Source organism: Chelon labrosus (assembly GCF_963514085.1).
Source record: "Chelon labrosus genome assembly, contig: SCAFFOLD_99, whole genome shotgun sequence".
Lineage (NCBI taxonomy): Eukaryota > Metazoa > Chordata > Actinopteri > Mugiliformes > Mugilidae > Chelon > Chelon labrosus.
Genome location: NW_028181496.1, coordinates 57714 through 70675, shown reverse-complemented (window position 1 = coordinate 70675; position 12962 = coordinate 57714).

Here is a 12962-nt window from a genome sequence, read left to right as displayed (position 1 = left end):
TGGACTAGGAGCGCGTGAGTATGGAAACTGTTGCACGTGCGTTATTTTATTTTGCTGTTTGATCAGTGAAGGAGGCAATAAGTTTCATAAGCATAGACTGAAGGGTTTGTTTTAAAGGGTCAGTATATGTGGATTCAAGTAGAAAGATTTTATTTTTATATCCTGAAAACGCCACACACTGAGCCTATGTTGTTGTTTCTCTTTGTACAGCAATTGTGTACCTTTGTGTCGTTTATTTTGTTTTTGTCTTTTCCATATATTTTACAAAGTTTTGGATTTAACCCTCAGCTTTTGTTAAAAAAAATCATTCAGCTTGTTCGTGACCAGATGTCTACTAACAGATTGTCCCTAATTGTTTAGATTATTTTATGATTTTTTCTACTTTTACTGTTGAAAGGTTTTGACTGAAATCCGTGTATCATTCGTTCTTTCCATTTTCAAGTTGCAATCAAAAATCAATGACTGGTTATTTTGTTATTTGTTTTTAATACAACACAAAAAACAACAAAAGCCCGGTTTTTCATATTTCAATTTTAGGCTCAGATCGAAAATACGAAATGGAAAAATGGGCCACAGGACTGAATTTGATTTTAATATTAAATTGGTCGGGTTTACGTGAGCTAGAAGTTTTGTAATGAGCGTCAACAAACATACGTTAGCTTGCTAGCCGCCCTAGTATACACAGTCAGTGTAGCTGCCACGATCGATCGATCTGGATCTGGATCTGGTTCTTGACTAGCAGTTTTACAACCTGGACCTTATTTCTAGCATAAAATATCATCGTTTACTCACCAGTATCACTTTGGTTTCATTTGCACTTGTTCAGGAGATAATTAGATCAGCGTATATCCACATAGTGGGAGTGGTCAGGGCATAGAAACGCAGCCTCTAAATAACATTATCTGCAACGAAACTCGTTCATTCCACCAGTACTTTATGATACGCTCGTGCTATTCCCCGTTGAGTCTGGAGTTACGTGTTATCATCATCCCGGATAATGTCTTCTGACGTCTGAGCGGCGCACGCACCCGCTACGGTCGGCTTGTTTACCAGTAATTTGCTGCTGCTATGGTTCGTCCACAACCTCAGAGTCGGACAAATATTCAGCCATGCTGCAAAAAACTAGCAGTAACAGATTACAGGTAAACAAGCCGACCGTCGCGTTCAGCCCTACATAGGACAGGACCGTAAATCACAATAAGGGCGCGTCACAAGAGAGTACATTACTAACGAGATAAAAGTCAGTTGTTACAAGACAGGTTTGCTTTCAACTAGGGCTGAACGATATGGACAGTTTCATATCTGGATAATTATGCCAGATATCTCGATATCGAGCGTCCGAACCATATTTAAAGTCCTCTTTCTAGACTGTGTACACAGGTACCATGTCTTTTGCAATGTGGTATGTTATAGCGTCTGTAATGTGTTTATGTCTGGTGGACGTCGACTCTACTGAACGCATCAGCAATCAAACTTTGATTGGACTCCCGCGGGAGTCCCGAAAAATTTAGTCTCAGTCTGCGTCTCCCTCACTCCCGCCCTCGTATGTTTGTCATTGGTCTACATATAAACGTTATATATAATATTATATATTAATATCTTGAATGTTCATATCTAGATATAGATACGATAACAATATATCGTTCAGCCCTAATTCAATGTGTGACAGAAGCATTGAATGTAAAAACATTATAGCAGCACCAAGTTAATGAAAGGTCGTATTTGTATTCGTGTTCCATATTCTATTGAACCATAGTGAGGAATCAAGTGTCACACCAAGGTACTTGAATTCAGAGACAATCTCTAGTTCCTGTCCTCCCAAAAATGCACCTGAAAGTTTGATGTCCAACGATTGCTTTGTGAACATCATACAAACGGTTCTAGTCGTGTTTTATAAAGTCACTCATTTACAGGAACCATAGCTGAAGTAGAACAAGGCTGCTGCTTGAATATTTTTTGCACTAGTGAAGATGACAGTGACATCGGTGTGTATTTGAAATTTAAACTTGGAAAGTCATTAATATACATAGAAAATAACAGAGGACCAAGTATTGACCCCTGCCCACTGCGCAAAGACACGTTCAAACAACGTCGTTTCAACGTCGTTTTTGAACGTCGAAGTTTGGTCCTCTGAAGGTGCAGACTGTTACAGCAGACGACGTCTTTTCCCGACGTCGAGTGAACGTCCGTTACCGACGTCCACAGGACCTCTGTATAGGAGCCAGTTGTAGTCCGAATGTGGTCTTCTAGACGTCGTTTCTACGTTAAACTTAAATTCATTTTAGACTACACTCTGGTCTACAATAAATCACAATCCAATCCTGACACTGACTGCGTTTACATGGTCTTTCGTATCCCGATTTTGAGGCTTATCCCGGCTTTGAGCATATTCGGGATATGGTGTTTACATGGAACACAGAGAAACCCGGTTATTCATATCCCCATATACATGATAAATAACAGTATCCCGTTTTCCGATCGCTGCATCCTATCTGCGCATGCGTGTTTTACGTCTTTTTCAATGTTTTCCAACGCGACCTAACTTGTTCAACGGAGCGAGGTGGAAAACCAGCGTCACGTAGCTTTTCCGCAACAGATTTGAATACATCAGCATGTCGGTGTTTTCTGCCATCTAAACACATCGTTATGTTTAGTTCTTTCATTACTTTAAGGGAAAATTCTGTCTCTTCGTCGCTCCAAAAGTGAGACCTTCTCGTTGCCGCCATGTTGTTTGTATATCTAGTGCGTCACTTGGCGTCACTCGCGCCTGCGCAGACAGTGGGCAGCCGTCAGAAATCGGGATAAGGTGTATACATGCTTCAGTATCCCGGCTTCTATCGGAGTACTCCAGGTAGCAAAGCCGGGTTTCTTGAAATCGGGAAATGGCCATATCCCGATTTCTGAATTCGGGATATGGTGTTTACATGGACAAACACAAAAACGGGATACTTCAATATCCCGATTAAATTCGGGATACTAAAGACCATGTAAACGCAGTCATTTTTTTCCCCAATCTTTATTGCAAACGTCAGTCTTAGGCAACATAAAATGCAGTACAATTTGTGAAAAAGTGGTAAAATACAATAAATAAAATTACCTTCGGTCTGTGAATAAAAATGTATCAACAGCCTACAAATATAATAGAGATAGAACAATAACATAATAATAAAAATAAAAGTAAAAAAAAAGTGCCCTTATGAAGTCTTCAGTTGCCCGATTATGAAACAGGATGACTCCATCTGCACAAGTAGAAAAAGACAAATGATTAGGGATCGAAACGTCAGTTAACACCGCCAGCTTTTTTAGAATGCGTCTGCCGGAAAAAAAAAACAACAAGAACAGTTATCCCAACAATGGCGGCCAGCCAAAGTCTCACACAGGAATAACTACTATCGCTCTCATAATGATAGCGACCGAACAACTGTTGTTTGCAGTGTTCCCTGCAAACATTTCGACGTCTAATAAACGCTTTAATGTGTAGCTACAATTGTTCACGTTAAAGCGTCTGTAAACGTTAGCACGGTGGTTGTGTTCAAAAGCTAACGAGCTGATGGGAAAAGATGCAATGCTAACTGTAGCAACAACTGTTTAGATTAATACGACAAAGCTAAAACAGCAAACACTATAAATGAACATAAAGTTAACTAGGCAGTATGGGTTGACCGAACTTACCTGCAATTTAGTGAACGGTGATTTAGAACAGCTGTAGTAGAGGTCGTAGCCTACGGTGCAGACTCGGCCATTGCTTCCACAGAAGAGGAACACCTGGGCCAATCGGAGTGGCTCGTACGGTGTATGTGATGACACAATGCCTCAGCCAGTTAGAGTCGCGAATTCGCACACATTTCACCCGATATGACTGTGGCGCAGAACTCAGTTAAATTTAGCCAGACCGGATTGGTTGCACAAACTACGGTCCAGAGACCCTTAAATAAACCAGTAGGAAAAATACGAAAATGTAAAATAACAAAATATTATGTATACAATAAATAAATAATAAATATTTTTTAATCTCAAATCAACAATGAATATGAATATAAATTATTAATCATTCATATTGATTAATCATGTTGATAACAACAAGTTTGATATTTATCTTAAATAAAAAAAAATACATTCGTCAATTTCCTGCACCTGTCTTAGACGTCCATATGACCTCCAGAAAAGTTATCTAGTCTGACGATCAAATGTTGAACGGCACATTGACGTCTAAATGGGGTCATGGTTAGACGTCGAAATAGCGGACCTAGTTTGCACGTCGTGTAGACGTTCAGAATTGGTCATGGACCGACGGACGCAATATAGACCTGATCTGCACGTCAATCAGACGTCTAATGTTTAGTGGGTGAGGTCGACCAACAGGGACATCTTAAGTTGATTTGACAGTTAATGCAGAGACACTTGTGAAAGCTCAGCAGCTTGTGTTGAGGGTGGTTGGGATGTATGGACATCTACTGTAGGGAGCACATTTAAACACAGGATTCAGACTTTGCTGGTTTTAAGTTTTATTTACAAAAAAATGTTTGTGGATGATTTTCCTATACAGAAAGGATAAATAAACATTACAATCATAAATAATCTTTTAAAGAATAACCAATAAGTCTACTTTCTTAATCCACTTACTTCATTTGTGCGTCCAGTTTATGGCAATCTCAAATTAACTAGTTATGTACACAGCAATCTAACAAAGAACAAAAATGTTATTGTTGGAATTCATACTCCAAAACAAAGTGCACAAACAAGCAGTAATATTACGTCTATGATGCACTCACACATAAAGTCTTGGTTCTTTTGGAGGGAAAGGGTCTAACCCTAACCCTAACCCTAACAGGCTCAGGATCAGAGGCAGAAAGCAGATAAGTTGGGCTTAGAATACTTTCAGCCACGTTAAACAAAAGTTGCACCAACTTTAAATCACCATGGAGCTAACATAACCCTGTCATTATCACATAGCATTTATAGAAATAAAATTAAAATGGAGGCTGGCCAAGCCTGGGTGGGTACGCTCTGATGACTAAGTGGTGTTGAGGTGGTTGCCCCTCTATGCTGTCTCCTTCTCACAAGGCCACTATGGAGCTGTCAGAAGTCCAGAGTGGTTCCCTTATTTAAAAGGGTTGAAAAGGAAGAGGCTCAGGTTCAGAGGCAGAAAGCAGATAAGTTGGGGTAAGAATATTTTCAGCCGCGTTAAATAAAAATGCAGCAACTTTAAATCACCATGGAGCTAACACAACCCTGTCATCATAACACAGCAGTTATGGAAATAAACTTATTGCAATGAAGCACGACCCAACATAAATATCCTTCATAACTAACTTTGGCTTGAGGTATCCTACCTGACAGTTTCCCTGATTTCAGCCATTTGATCATATTTACAAAAATGAATGATGTAAGAGGCCACAAGCTAGGTGAGCGTATACAGAACGTCGAAGATAATCTCTTCTCCACCATTACATTTGTCACCTTGTGCACCCCTAGAGGCAGCTCGCCCCCCCAAGACAGAATCCCTGGTCTACTGTATTGAAATGTCTTTCCTGTTGCTTTATAATAGAGATGCACCGATTACAATTTTCCCGGCCGATTCCGATTTCCGATTTTTTATTGAGTTTGACCTGCCGATACCGATTTTAGCCGATTCCGATTTCATTTTTTCTAACCACTTTACAACACACACAAAGATTTATTTTCTCTTCTTTAATAGAATATTAATATTATCTTTTTTCTGTAATAGAACATTTTTTGAACAGATAACACTATAAAAATAGAACTATATAAATTACTCCTGGTGTGGGAAGTTCACACACATCTAAAGTGCAATGTTATGGAAGAACCATATTTCTTTCTTTTCATATCCAATATCCAACTAAAGAAATGTGATATATTTAGCAAACTAAACTTCTGTAGGAAAACAGGGAAAACAGGTAGTGGCAATAAAATAATATATAAATATATAGAAAAGAGAAGAAGAGAAGAAAATAGAGGCCTTAAAGATTTTCTTAACAAATATTTAAAAAAAGGTGGTGACGGTGAAGCTGGGACTACAGTGTTTCCCACAGATTTGAAAGCAATGTGTGGTGGTCGGCCGGGGGGGGGGGGGGGGGGGGGTTGGAGGTGGAGGTTTGGCCCGGGGGGGGGGGGGGGGGGGGGGTGAAAAGAACGAATGGATAGAGTATGTGCATGAGGACTGCCCTGTGTCTGACCGATGGGGGGGGGGGGGACTCCTAAAGGGATTTCCTAAATCCTAAAGGTTAATAATTAAAAAAAACAGTTAATAATTGGTTACACAGAACTTTATTACATTAATTTTAACACCCTATATATACCGTAATTTCCGGACTATAAGGCGCACCTGAATATAAGCCGCACCAGCTAAATTTTCAATATATAAACCGCACCCGACTATAAACCGCTGGTGTTTTAATGTTTAATTACCATAAGGGTTTCTTCTACCACGGAGGGGATTGTCGGGACAGAAATGACTGTTTGGAAACGCAAAGCGATTTACATTTGAGAAACACAATAAATCTTTCAATCAATCGATCGATCAAACTTTTACATCTTTGACATTACAAACATCATTCGTGCAGCGCACAAATAATACAACGGTGCGCTCCTAGCGCACTTCCTGCAGTCATAGTACCGTAGTAGTGCAGTATAACAAAAAACAAAGCTTACAACGCTTGACGAGGCAATAACGTTAAATGGCTAAATTTAATTCGTTTTTAAAAGTGCTTGCCTGTAACACGGCAGCAAAAGCGCAGTAACCCGGCTGCTCAACTAAATAACCAGCATCTTTTTCTAAAACAGCCAACACAGCAGTAAAGGTGCAGTAACACGGCCGTTTACTGTATCAAAATAACCAGCCTACTATACCAGAAAAGTCAGCCAGATCGATCGCCTTTAACTTAAAAGCAGCTCTCGTACTGCATTTGGACTCACTTGGTTTGTTTTGCTCTCGTTACCTGGCGCGAACTGTCTGTCTCGCTCCTGCGCTTCCATGATAGTGCGCCCCTGGTGACCGTTAGCTGTAAAAATCCATATATCCGTTGTATAAGCCGCAGGGTCCAAAGCAAGTGACAAAAGTAGCGGCTTATAGTCCGGAATTTACGGTATATGTGTGTGTGAGAGAGAGAGACGCGTGAGTGACAGAGAGACGAAGAGAGAGCAGGGAAAGGAAATGCAGCTGAACGAATACGCTGCGTGTTTTAAATAGCGTAAAAAAAGAATAACGAAACGCAATATGTGACGGTCGGTGTTGAATCTTTTATTTATTTTTTTTTGGTCGGTGTTGAATCTGTGGCGGTCGGAGTTGAATCTGTGGCGCACCGCCACAGATTCGTCTATGTGTGGGAAACACTGGACTAGTAAAGTGAACGTAGGTTAGAAACAGCGCAGCCAACGTTTACCAGCCTTGTAACGTAACCTAACAGGCTAGCTCTAATGCTAACGTCCATTAGCTTGTATAAAAGCCCGACACAACACGTTATCTTTGACAGAAACAGTTGAGTTTGGTATATCCGTCAGAGAGGAGAGAGATCCGGCTGCAGTCAGGTGACAGAGAGAGTGATGCGGGACGGGCCTGCTGTCCCAGAGCGGAGGGACGGAGTCAGGCTACCGTTGAGAGAAGAGAGAGGAGGTCACAGTGGAGCGCGGGGGGGTATCTAAGATTATCTCGTCCCGGGCCCAGGCAAGACTGTCAGCTGGCCTGCGTGTGATGTTGATGTTGCGCGATGTAAATCATGCGGCGCCCGAGTGCATGTCAGACTGACCGGCCGGTCTCCGGTCATGGCAGATCACGTGAAAATCGGCCGATTCCGGTCACCAGCCGATAAATCGGTGCATCTCTACTTTATAATCAATTATTGTAAATTCAAATGTTATGAGGAAATGATCAGACAAAAGGGTTATGAGTAAATACTGTTAAACCTTCAGTTTCTATGTTAGGGCCAGATCTAAGGTGTGATTAAAATAGTGAGTTGATCCATTTACATTCTGAGAAAAGACAATTGAATCTAATAATGATGCCACTGACAACATCAACATGGATGTTAAAGTCATCGACTACAATGACTTGATCTGTTCTAAGAACTAAATCACATAAAGAGGAGCAGGTGGACGATACACCACAACATCCAGTCTGGATGAGGAAGACTTTCAAATGAATTAAAGCTCTGCTTAGGTCTAGGATTAATAGATGAATCAGAGAGGAAGATGGCTGCCACTCCTCCTCCTCTTCTACCTGTGTTTGGAGGAATGTGATAATTACTATGACTGGGTGGAGTAGACTCATTTAAACTAACATGTTCATCATCCTGTAGCCACGTCTCAGTCAAACTAAACAGATCAATCTGATGATCAGTTATCAGATCATTCACTACAAGAGATTTAGGTCAGATCTGACTTTTTTTATTGATAAAGAAAAACAAAACACAGGATGTGAACAACAATTTTACCATATTTTACATTGTTTTAAAGTTTATGAGAAAAATTCATTTGGGCGGAGTCTGGGAAAGTTTACAAGGGAGAGACAAAGAGAGACAAAGAGAGACAAAGAGACACAAAGAGACACAAAGAGAGAATACACAATTCCTGCTCTGAACTCCTGTGAAGAAACATTGAGCAGTCATAATTTCGTTTTCCAGTGTGCCTCGGCTTGAGGAAGACACGGATAGGGTCAAAACATCGGCAATAGGCACACAATATTTTACAAAGATAAATTGATTTGATTTTGTTTTTAAAACTTTTTTTTGTATGAACAGAATTAGCCCAGTCACTTCTGTCTGTCTGTTATTGACATGGAGTTTATGTTTAGTAATAAATTGAAATATAAAAATGACCAGAGGAGGCACCCAGTAGTCAATCTGTGACTCAAAGTCAAATGTCAGTCAAGCATCAGCCATTTTACATACAGGTTCACATGTGAGAGAGAACGAGGTGAGCAGACCTGCCAACATGTACGCATTTTTCGTACTCGGCACGCATTTTGACCCTTAAGTACGCTTGTACGGTTCGCTGCTCTCTTGGTACGCATTTTGTTGCACCTCGCATTTCGCCGGTTTCAGTTTCTAAACTTTCTATGCAATCTATGACGTTGATTCTTCCACTGAGCCACAGCGTGTAAGTGGAGTGAAAAGCTTTCGGCCAATCAGAGCGCTGCATTTTAACCCTCCGCCCACCTGCCCCTCTTAGCCAAATGCTTCGCGCGTTCAGTTTAATTCAGTGCCTAAAGCAAGCCAGGCTGGCCGGATAACTTGCAGGCTTGCGTGCTGAACCGCCGGGCAACAGGTAACGAACACGGTAGCCTACTACACACAAACACTTCCCAACCCCCCCGAAACATACCGCAATTGACGGACTATAAGGCGCACCTGAATATAAGCCGCACCAGCTAAATTTTGGGGAAACTACAGATTGTGCCATATATACAGGGTTCCCGCGAGTCTTAAAAAGTCTTAAATTTGATAATGCCAATTTAAGGCCTAAAAAACTCTTAAATACGAGCATATTTTGCATCGTAGGTCTTAAATTACATTTCGTCAAATCTTAAATCCTTACGTGCATTTACCGCTTCATTCGCATTTCGTTCAATGCGTCGGTGGCATTCACAGTTAGTTCCGTGTGTTCTGTGTGGTTCTTTATTAAATATAACTATTAGCGGTACGCCGAAATTAAACTACAAATGAGACCTGGAAGTGGTATCCAGTGTTCAGCCCGGTTTGTAACGTGTTGCTGCACCGGGTATGGTCCGGTCGTACTGCGCAGGCGAAGCGGGGAGATTTTTATCGTCACGTAACGTTTGTTAGCGATATGTATTTATGCCTTTTGGATTCGAGTCTTCTTCTGTCACATGAACCTCGTTGTCAACTTGGGAAATGGGCAGGATGTAAGTTTAATGATTGCTGGCTTTGTGACGTGGAGTTGGAGAGAAGCTTAGCGACGTCTGCTTCAACATGAAATAACAAGGCAGGAGACGAAGTGGAGGGATTTCCGCACAATACATTTATTAAACAGAACCATATAAAGCCAGGTCTCACGGCATATTACAGAACGCTATAATAACAGATAATAAAACGTTTGTGGCTTGTAGCCTTCACCAGCGTCCACATTACGGAGATGGCGGATGTAAAAAAAAAAAAAAAAGACGGATTAAAGCATGACACCTGCTGAACTATGCGATGAAAACAAACGCCGTGTGTCGTAAATTGGTACTGCTCCATGTAAAACTGGAAAACGCTGAACAATCCTTATGAGGCCTCATCATCATAAAGTGACATGACGGGGGGGGGGTTGTACGCATAAAATTTCTTCAAGGTTGGCAGGTCTGGGTGAGCGTAGCTCTTCCAACAACGACCTTTTCCCCACATTCACCCCTTTATTCCAGCTCAACTCATAGTCACGTATAAAGAAGTTACAGCCAAGTTTACATGTTTAGGCAAATGATCTGACAACATTTAGCAGGAAAATATGTTCAAAACGTTGGAAGTTAACCTCTTACCCACAAGATCGCACTAATCCAGGAATACGGTTAAAATAGATACAAATCTGAGTTTAAAAGTCCTAAATGTAACTTTACAAACAAATTTGTTTCTTTTACTTAATTTATTTTTGTGGTCTCTACTCTCTCAGAATATTGACATAATGAACCCTGTGTCCTATCAGCTCGTCTAATGGAAGAGGGATCACGTACATGTTTGAACATACAGAGCAAATAAAATGTGTTTCTTTACAGTCTCACAAGCTATGCTGGCTGTGCTACAGCCAATAGAACAACCTTTCACAACACCTGAAGCTATCTCATGTGGTCAGAAATGTCTAGGAGCGGCTGCTGCTGAAATATAGAAGTCCATGGTGTGTGATCATTGTGGAATTGGCGTTACAGTGAAAACTGATCAACCTCTGGGCTGTCCGATCTGTGACAATGCTTGTCGCGACTTGACAAGCATTTGATCGAGAAACACAAAATTGAGGATGCAGATAATTTAATTGTAAAGGTTGACGTTGAACTAAGTAATGAGTTACAATTTCATAGGAACGAACCTGCAGCCAGAGTCCCATGTCACCAGATACATGAAGCCATGGAGGGGACAAAGGACTTGCTATTCCTGAAGAACCCCCAGCGCATGCATGAGTATTTTTTAATTTTTTTCCCAATTTGAATTCAACTTGTAAATGTGTAAGGCCGCAGATCTGAATCTGGAAGAAAAAGTCATTCTGGAAAAATCTTAAAGGCTTCTAATTTGAAGACAATGGAAAGTATTGTTATCTCAAGTGCTAATAAAAGCATGAAACAGCCCAAACCAACCTACTTGTTGACAAACAGATACTTAGATTCTTAGGTGAATGTGTGTGCTCTTTTGTGAATACAACTCCCCTCCTTGTTTTGTTTTACGGGTAGCCTACCTTGCTCGGCAAGGCTATCAACAACATGCTGGTAAACATTGGACTAAACATATTCTTGGCTGAGAGTGAACTTAAGGCCAAAGGTCTACAACTACTCTTGTATGAACTTGGAGCCAATGTGACTATCCACCGACGGCAAACATGAACTAAACTTGCACTACTACACACAGTACACCCGGATTGATTTATTTTTTTATTTTATTTTTTTTGCAGAGGACATGCTGGATGCTGCGGAGCAGATCAAATTCATGAAGGTGTCCAAGAAGAACATTTCCTTGTCTCACTGGTAGGTTGCACACTAATAGGCCTGTCGTGATGATCAATAAATCAATTAATTGCACGATAAATGAAAACGAGCTCAATTATTTTGCCGGCCTCGATATATTGCCATGTGCATACGTGTTTGTTTTCCTCGTCTCTACCAAACAGGCTGATGACAAGAGGGTTTACTCTGTTCCTAGGTCTCGGCACCTGGACGCGTTAGTTCCATAGATAATGAATGGAGTGAACTAGAAACTAGTAGAAATGTATGTTGTATTTGCTTGAAAGTAGTGGCAACGAAAAAAGGCAATACAACCAACTTGTACGCACACCTGAAACGCAACCAGTCTAGTTTTTACAGCTGAGAAAAAAACCTGCACCTCGAGATTCAGAGGAGCCTTCGCCCCGACAGTCAACACTCACTGAGGCGTTTGGTCGTCAACGTAAATAGAAACGAAACGGTGCTAAATGGCGTGCGCTGTTTCGTTCATATTTATTTTGACGACAGAGAGTGGACTTCGCTTCACTGCAACAGAAATGCAGCCTTATAATACAGTAGAAAAGCAGCATTTAGAGAAATGATACACACATTTCACAAACAGTTGTATTTTGCGTTATTTATTTATTTAAGAGTTCTTGACGTTCCAATTACAATGTTAAATACTCCTGAGAAATAAAGGTTTATTGCTTTTGAAAGAGTGTACTTTCATTATTACGTCATATTATCACATTAGTGAAAAAATTATGTCAAATTAATGTTGACAATAATATTGTTTATAAATTGTGGGACAATATATTGTCCTGCAAAATTTGTTATTGTGACAGGCCTACACACAAACCTGTTGCCACACGGACGATGATGAAAATTATTTTCAAATCATGTCAAGATTTCATGTAGGTTCTAGATCGTATGTTTAGGCATCCACTCATTGAGGAAGACCATGGAACGGTCAACGGTCTTAATCTTGTAATTGTGACTTTACATGGAGAGTTTTTTTGGCATTTAAATGACAAGAACAATACAACTTGTACCATATTTTCACAATTTGTGTATTGACAACAGTAAAATTGACCATTGTAAACAATTAAATTGAACAGAGTAATAATTTTGTTGTTCTGTTGCTCATTTCCAGAATACAATTTCAGCATGATGTCTTCACTTGGATGTGTGTGTTGCCCTGTTGAGTGTTACTGGAAGACTAACGAGTGAGACCTCCTCTTGGCCAAATGTGAGTAGAAATTTAAATTAGGGACCTTGAGTTTGGTGAATGTTTCTTGTTTCAATTTCTATGTAAATAAAACCT